Here is a 7,310-nt window from a genome sequence, read left to right as displayed (position 1 = left end):
AAAGTCCAAAATTGTGAGATGTAGTCTTGAAATTGCCAAACTTTTGAAGTGTGATCACCGAACAATCAAGCGTTTCATGGCAAATAGACAACAGAGTCGCAAGAAGCGTGTTGGGCAAAAAAGGCGCAAAATAACTGCCTGTGAATTGAGGAAAATTAAGCGTGAAGCTGCCAAAATGCCATTTGCCACCTGTTTGGCCATATTTCAGAGCTGCAATGTTACTGGAGTATCAAAAAGCACAAGGTGTGTCATACTCCGGGACATGGCAAAGGTAAGGAAGGCTGAAAAACGACCATCTTTGAACAAGAAACATAAGATAAAACGTCAAGACTGGGCCAAGAAATATCTTAAGGCCTCTGCCACACTCACATGGAAATCACGCACGTGCCGCGAGACACGTATTTTCCCTGCGTGTTGTGTGTGGTAAGTACGTGTCTCCGGTACGTGCGGTCTACGTGTGTTTGCCCAACATGCTTCTCACATTCATCCAACTACTCCACAGCGTGGCTGGCCAGTAAAGGTCTAAAAGATGAAAAAATAATGACATGGCCCCCTTGTTCATTTGATCTGAAACCCATAGAGAACCTGTGGTCCCTCATAAAATGTGAGATCTACAGGGAGGGAAAACAGTACTCCTCTTGGAACATTGTCTGAGAGGCTGTGGTGGCTGCTGCATTCAATGTTGACCGTAAACAGATCAAGCAACTGACAGAATCTATGGATGGTAGGCTGTTGAGTGTCATCATAAAGAAAGGTAGCTATATTGGTCACTAATTTTGGGGGGTTTTCTTTTTGCATGTCAGCAATGTTTATTTCTAAATTTTGTGCAGGTATATTGGTTTACCTGGTGAAAATAAACAAGTGAGATGGGAATATATTTGGTTTTTAAGTTGCCTAATAATTCTGCTCAGTAATAGTTACCTGCACAAACAGATATCCTCCTAAGATAGCCAAATCTAAAAAAAACACTCCAACTTCCAAAAATATTAAGCTTTGATATTTATGAGTCTTTTGGGTTGATTGAGAACATAGTTGTTGATCAATAATAATAAAAAATCCTCTAAAATACAACTTGCCTAATAATTCTGCACATGGTGTATTTGTTCTGTCATATGGAGTTTGTATCAGAAAAATGTGAGGTTGTTTGCCAAGAAAGCTGTAACCGGTTCTTCAGTTTCTGCTGCAGATTTGCAGTGTGATATGCCCCAGATCCGCATGTACCCTTATTCAGAAGGGAAAAGCTGAGAGTGGCCTTTCAGTGAGATTTTCAGCTGCAGTTTGCACATTAAAAAAATTGAGCATGGTTTTCATCGGTATCTTGAAACAAAATACATGCTGAAATCCATATTAAACGATGTCATGTGTAAGTACCACTCTGTCTTATAAGGCAGCAGCAGTGTGTATTATCTCAGTATCTATTATCACTATACTGTGTCATCATTGTGCCTATAATCTGTTACGGGTGACAGACAGTCATGTGGTTTCTGGCAATGGAAAGTCACAGTGTTTGGCAGCGCAAAAAGTTCCCCGACTTTCTATTTTTCCTGCTGTTAGTATTTATTGTACTACATAGCATTCATGCTGGTTTATCATCTCTTCCCCTTTACGACTCAACAAGAACAAAGAAAAAGGAAAATGATCAAATGCCCATATAAATGCAAATATATAAAGTTTATTGAAAAACCATGATGTGACAAATACTGAGTGAAAAAAGATACAAAATAGAGCAGATTGGGTTAAAAAGAAGCCAGGACCCATCATACAATTGGATAGATAGTATAATGAAATGTGGGAGGTGTAGTACTATAAAATCACCACAAGATGTCACCAATCCAATGTAAGAGATGTAATACTGCAAAATCACCACAAGATGTCGCTAACCCACCATCCATATCGTTGCAATGCTACTAGCATTTACATCCTTGGGACAAGAGCTGGGTGGACTCGCAAAAAAAACGAGACCGGTGGGTCCCTGCTCTCTTTTTTAAAAAATCTGTATCTGGTCTGGAATCCACCCCCATATAAGTCTATGGGGACCAGAATCTGGAGATTAAAAATGGTTGTAGAAAGGATAGAGGAATGGGAGCAAGTGCGCTGTATTTACCAAGGCTTCGGCATGGCTGTACGCTGCTCCCAAGCTTTGCATTTACTTCCTGGGCTGCTAATACAAGGACACTAAACTTCAGGAAAGCAAATGGGAGACTTTTATGAGCATCCTGAATAGGGCTTGTGCAGAAAATATACCCTATGGGAACAAACATGCTAGAAATAGGAGGAAACCCCTATGGCTAAATAGAGCTGTAAGGGAAGCAATAAAAGAAAAACAGAAAGCCTTAAAAGAATTAAAGAGGGTAGGTAGTGATGAGGCATTATATAATTATAGAAAATTAAATAAAATATGTAAAAAGCAAATTAAGTTAGCTAAGTTTGAGACAGAGAGACTCATTGCGAGAGAAAGTAAAAATAATCCTAAAATATTCTTTAACTACATAAACAGTAAAAAACTGAAAAGCGATAGTGTTGGCCCCCTTAAAAATAGTCTTGGTGAAATGGTGGAAGGGGATGAGGGTAAAGCCAACCTACTGAATGACTTTTTTTCTACGGTTTTTATACAAGAAAATGCCATGGCAGATGACATGACCAGTGATACCATAAATTCACCCTTGAATATTACCTGCTTAACCCAGCAGGAAGTACGCCGCCGCCTCGAAATCACTAAGGTTGACAACTCTCCGGGCCCGGATGGCATACACCCCAGAGTACTACAGGAATTGAGTTCTGTGATAGATAGACCATTATTTTTAATCTTCTCAGATTCCTTAATAACAGGGTCGGTACCGCAGGACTGGCGCATAGCAAATGTGGTGCCAATATTCAAAAAGGGGACAAAAACTGAGCCGGGAAATTATAGGCCGGTAAGTTTAACCTCTACGGTTGGTAAAATCCTTGAGGGTTTCTTGAGAGATGCTATACTGGAGTATCTCAAGAAAAATAACCTTATGACAGAGTATCAACATGGGTTTATAAGGGATCGATCCTGTCAAACTAATTTGATCAGCTTCTATGAAGAGGTAAGTTCAAGCCTGGACCAGGGAAATGCAGTGGATGTTGTGTATATGGACTTTTCAAAAGCTTTTGATACGGTGCCACACAAAAGGTTGGTACATAAAATGAGAATAATGGGGATAGGGGAAAATATGTGTAACTGGGTTAAAAACTGGCTCAGTGATAGGAAACAAAGGGTGGTTATTAATGGTACGTACTCGGACTGGGTCTCAGTTCATAGTGGGGTACCACAGGGGTCAGTATTGGGCCCGCTTCTTTTCAACATATTTATAAATGACCTTGTTGGGGGCATGCGGAGTAGAATTTCAATATTTGCAGATGATACTAAACTCTGCAGGGTAATCAATACAGAGGAGGATAATTTTATATTACAGGGAGATTTATGTAAATTGGAGGATTAGGCTGAGAAGTGGCAATTGAAGTTTAATGTAGATAAATGTAAGGTCATGCACTTGGGTAGAGGAAATAACATTTATGATTATGTACTTAATTGTAGAACACTGGGTAACACAGACACAGAAAAAGACTTGGGTGTATGGGTGGATGGTAAACTTCACTTTAGTGGACAGTGTCAGGCAGCTGCTGCCAGGGCTAATAAAATAATGGGATGTATTAAAAGAGGTATAAGTGTTCATGAAAAAAATATAGTTCTACCTCTGTACAAGTCACTAGTGCGACCGCACTTAGAATACTGTGTACAATTCTGGTCACCGATATATAAGAAAGACATAGCTGAACTGGAAAGGGTGCAGAGAAGAGCCACCAAGATTATTAGAGGAATGGGTGGGCTGCAATACCAAGACAGGTTATTAAACTTGGGGTTATTTAGTTTGGAAAAACGAAGGCTTAGGGGGGAACTAATCACAATGTATAAATATATGAGGGGACAGTACAGAGACCTTCCCAAAGATCTTTTTACACCTAGGCCTGCGACTGGAACACGGGGGCATCCGCTACGTCTTTATACTCAGCCATGATAAAGCCAGACCCAGCCTAAAAATATCAGCCTCCAGCCGCCCGGAGTTGTCGAATCCATTAGATGTGACAAGCCCGGCACTTTACCGGCTCTTTCCGATTGCCCTGATGCGGTGGCAATTGGAGTAATACGGAGTTAATAACAGTCCACAGCTACTACTAAACCCTAGATTAGTAATGGCAGCGTCTATGATACCCGCATCACTTATCTGTAAGTGGAAGTAAACAAACACCAAAAAAATCCTTTATTTGAAATAAAATACAAAAAAACACCCTCTTTCACCACTGTATTAACCCCAACACACCCCTGAGGTCGAACATAATCCACACTAAGTCCCATGGCGATTCCAGCTTTACTATATCTAGGTCACAGCGAGCGGCCATAAAGCAGCATGACTGCCCGTTGTGAGTGCAGATAGAATGAGCTGCGCAATGAGCGGTGATGTCACTCAGGTCATTTGCGATCACAGCTGGAGGTTTCCATAGTCCTTCACTTGTGATCGCAGGTAATCTGACCTCAGGTGAGGTCACTGAGTTCACAGACCTACATCTCCTGGCAGAAAACTGCAGTTTTTTTTGCCAAGAGATGCAGATTTGTTGACCAAATTTTGACACCATATTCCTGCACCCAATCTATACCTCGTGGCAAAAAAACCCCACTTTTTTACGCTTTCTTTTACGTGGGATTTGCGGCGGGTTTTTTTGCCGTGGCTTTTTGCCGCAATTTTCTGCACATTTGGTGCTGAAATCATCTGCACCAGATTTCAGCACCAAATTTGACCCTCCTAGCAGAATAAAAAAGTTTTTTTTGCATTTTTCGGCCAAGAGATGCAAGTTTGGTTCTGATAATTTTACACCATATTCCTGTACCAATGTACACCTCCTGGCAACCCCCCTCCGCATCACTACCACATGCGATATGATGCAGTAGTAATGGGTTTTTGCCAGGAGGTGTAGATTGGGTGCAGGAATATGGTGTAAAACGTTTACCAATAAATTTGGCCCAAAAATGCAAAAAAACTTTTTTTTTCTGCCAGGAGGTGCAAATTTGGTGCTGAAATCTGGTGCAGATGACTTCAGCACCAAATGTGCACCTTCTGGCAGAATATCGCCGTAAAATTTGTGCCAAAAAAACAACAAAAAAACACGACAAAAATGCGTCAAAAAAAGCGTTTTTTGCCAGGAGGTGTAGATTGGGTGCAGGATTATGGTGTAAAATTTTCAGCACCAAATCTACATCTCTTGACAAAAAAAGAGTGATGTAGGTCTCACCTGAGGTGAAGTCACTGACTTTACGGAGGTCACCTGAGGTCAGGTTACCTGCTGTTACACGTGAAGGACTATGAGAATGTCCAGCTGTGATTGCAAACAATCTGAGTGATGTCATCGTTCATCGCAGCTCAGTCATTGTCTGTCTGCACTCACAGTGGGCAGTAATGATCTATGGCAGCTCGCTGTGAGATTCAGATGTAGCAAAGCTGAATCACCATGGGATCTCGTGTGGATTACTTTGGACCTGCAGGTGTGTTTGGGGGTTAATAAAGTGGTGAAAGACAGTGTTTTTGTCTTTTATTCAAAATAAAGGATTTTTTCAGTGTCTGTGTTTATTTACTTTCACTTACAGATTAGTGAGTGGGTGTCATAGATGCCTGCCATCACTAACCTAGTACTTAGTAGCAGCTGTGGGCTGTCACAAACCCCTGCTATTACCCTGATTGCCACCGCATCAGGGCAATCGGGAAGAGCCGGTAAAGCACCAGGCTTGTCCCAGCTAGTGGATGCGTCAATTGCGGACAGCTGGAGGCTGATATTTTTAGGCTGGGTTTCCCCAACCTGAGAATACCAGCCCCCAGCTGGCTTCATCATGGCTGGGTATGAAAATTAGGCGAGACTGCACATCATTTTTTAAAAATTATTTATTTAAATAATTGAGAAAAAGAAAAGCTGCATGCGGTTCCTCTTCTTTTGATACACAGCCAAGATAAGCGCAGGACTGGGTCGGCAGCATGTAGCTATGCGCTTTATCTGTGCTGAGTATCAGAATAGACCCTGCTCCAATTGTTTTATTTATTTGTATACCACGGTACTGACCCGCAAACAGCGTATGTCAGTGATTGCAGTCAGACACTGTCACACAGGCTGGGGGCACGTCTGACTGCAACCAATCACAGATGACAGGACGTCTGGTGGGCAGGGAAAGCAGGGAAAGGCGAGTGTATGCAATGTGATAATGTGCGGCACAGGAAGTGAATGTACGACCTGGAAGCAGTGTGCCGCCACGACACGGAGGCTTGGTAAGTATGAAGCACTCGTGTCGCGCCCAGGGATATGGGTGTACTCGGTCCCGGGCAGTGTATATCTTGGGAATCTCACTTTGGTGGCCGTTGCTCGGTTCCGTGCTCTGGGCCCTTTTTGTAAAGGGGGTATATTTACAGGGGATTAGATTAGTGTTCATACGTAACACCACTTGCGGTGTTGCGGCTATGTGGATGGAGCCACCACTGCACAATGTCCACTACTGGGGCTGCTGTTAATGACAGCCTGGATGTTAGACCCTCCGCAAGCAGGGCCGGGTCCCAGAGGGTAGGTGTAATGACGTGTGTCGGAAGAAGGTAGTCCACACAAGGGGTTGAGTGCAACTGGTTCTTTACTCACTTTCTGGTGGTAACTGGTCACCCGAGGCCGGCTGGTTTCATCTTCAGGTCCACTTTATCCCAGTGCCAGTGTAGTAATCTGGTACCTTCTTCCCCTGCACCTGTCTATGGTTAGTGGGTCCCCGTGGCATAGAGCAACTGGGGGTCCCTGTCCTGTGGTGTTTCTTTCCACTGCTGTCCGTATGACGGTAGCGTGAACCCTGTGGGGTTGGAGTCCCTGGTCCTGTCCCCGGCTCTCTCTTTGCTATTGAGTCTCGGAATTTAAGGGTCAACGAGGTCCTTGATGGTCCCCTTGCTGTGCAGGTGTTAACAGGCCTGCTTGGAGCTTCTGCCTGTCCTGGGGTCCTGTACCCCGTCAGTGCATACTTCCGGGAGTATCCCACCGTACTCCACCGGCAACTACCCCTCATGGGCATCAGGTTACTGTCAACTCCTTGTCAGTGCGTCTCCTCACGTCCACCTTCACTCCTCTCTCTTCTCACTCAGACTGACTACTCTCCACTTTCTGCCCCTCCCACCTGGTCAACTAGTGGACTGGACTGGCTCCACCTCTAGTCGGCCATCCATTGGTCTGAACCTAGCTTTGCACCATTGTATGGGGGATTGTTGGGGAAA

Source organism: Anomaloglossus baeobatrachus, chromosome 1, assembly GCF_048569485.1.
Source record: "Anomaloglossus baeobatrachus isolate aAnoBae1 chromosome 1, aAnoBae1.hap1, whole genome shotgun sequence".
Classification (NCBI taxonomy): domain Eukaryota; kingdom Metazoa; phylum Chordata; class Amphibia; order Anura; family Aromobatidae; genus Anomaloglossus; species Anomaloglossus baeobatrachus.
The sequence above is the reverse complement of the archived record's forward strand: the minus strand, read 5'-3'. Positions refer to the sequence as shown.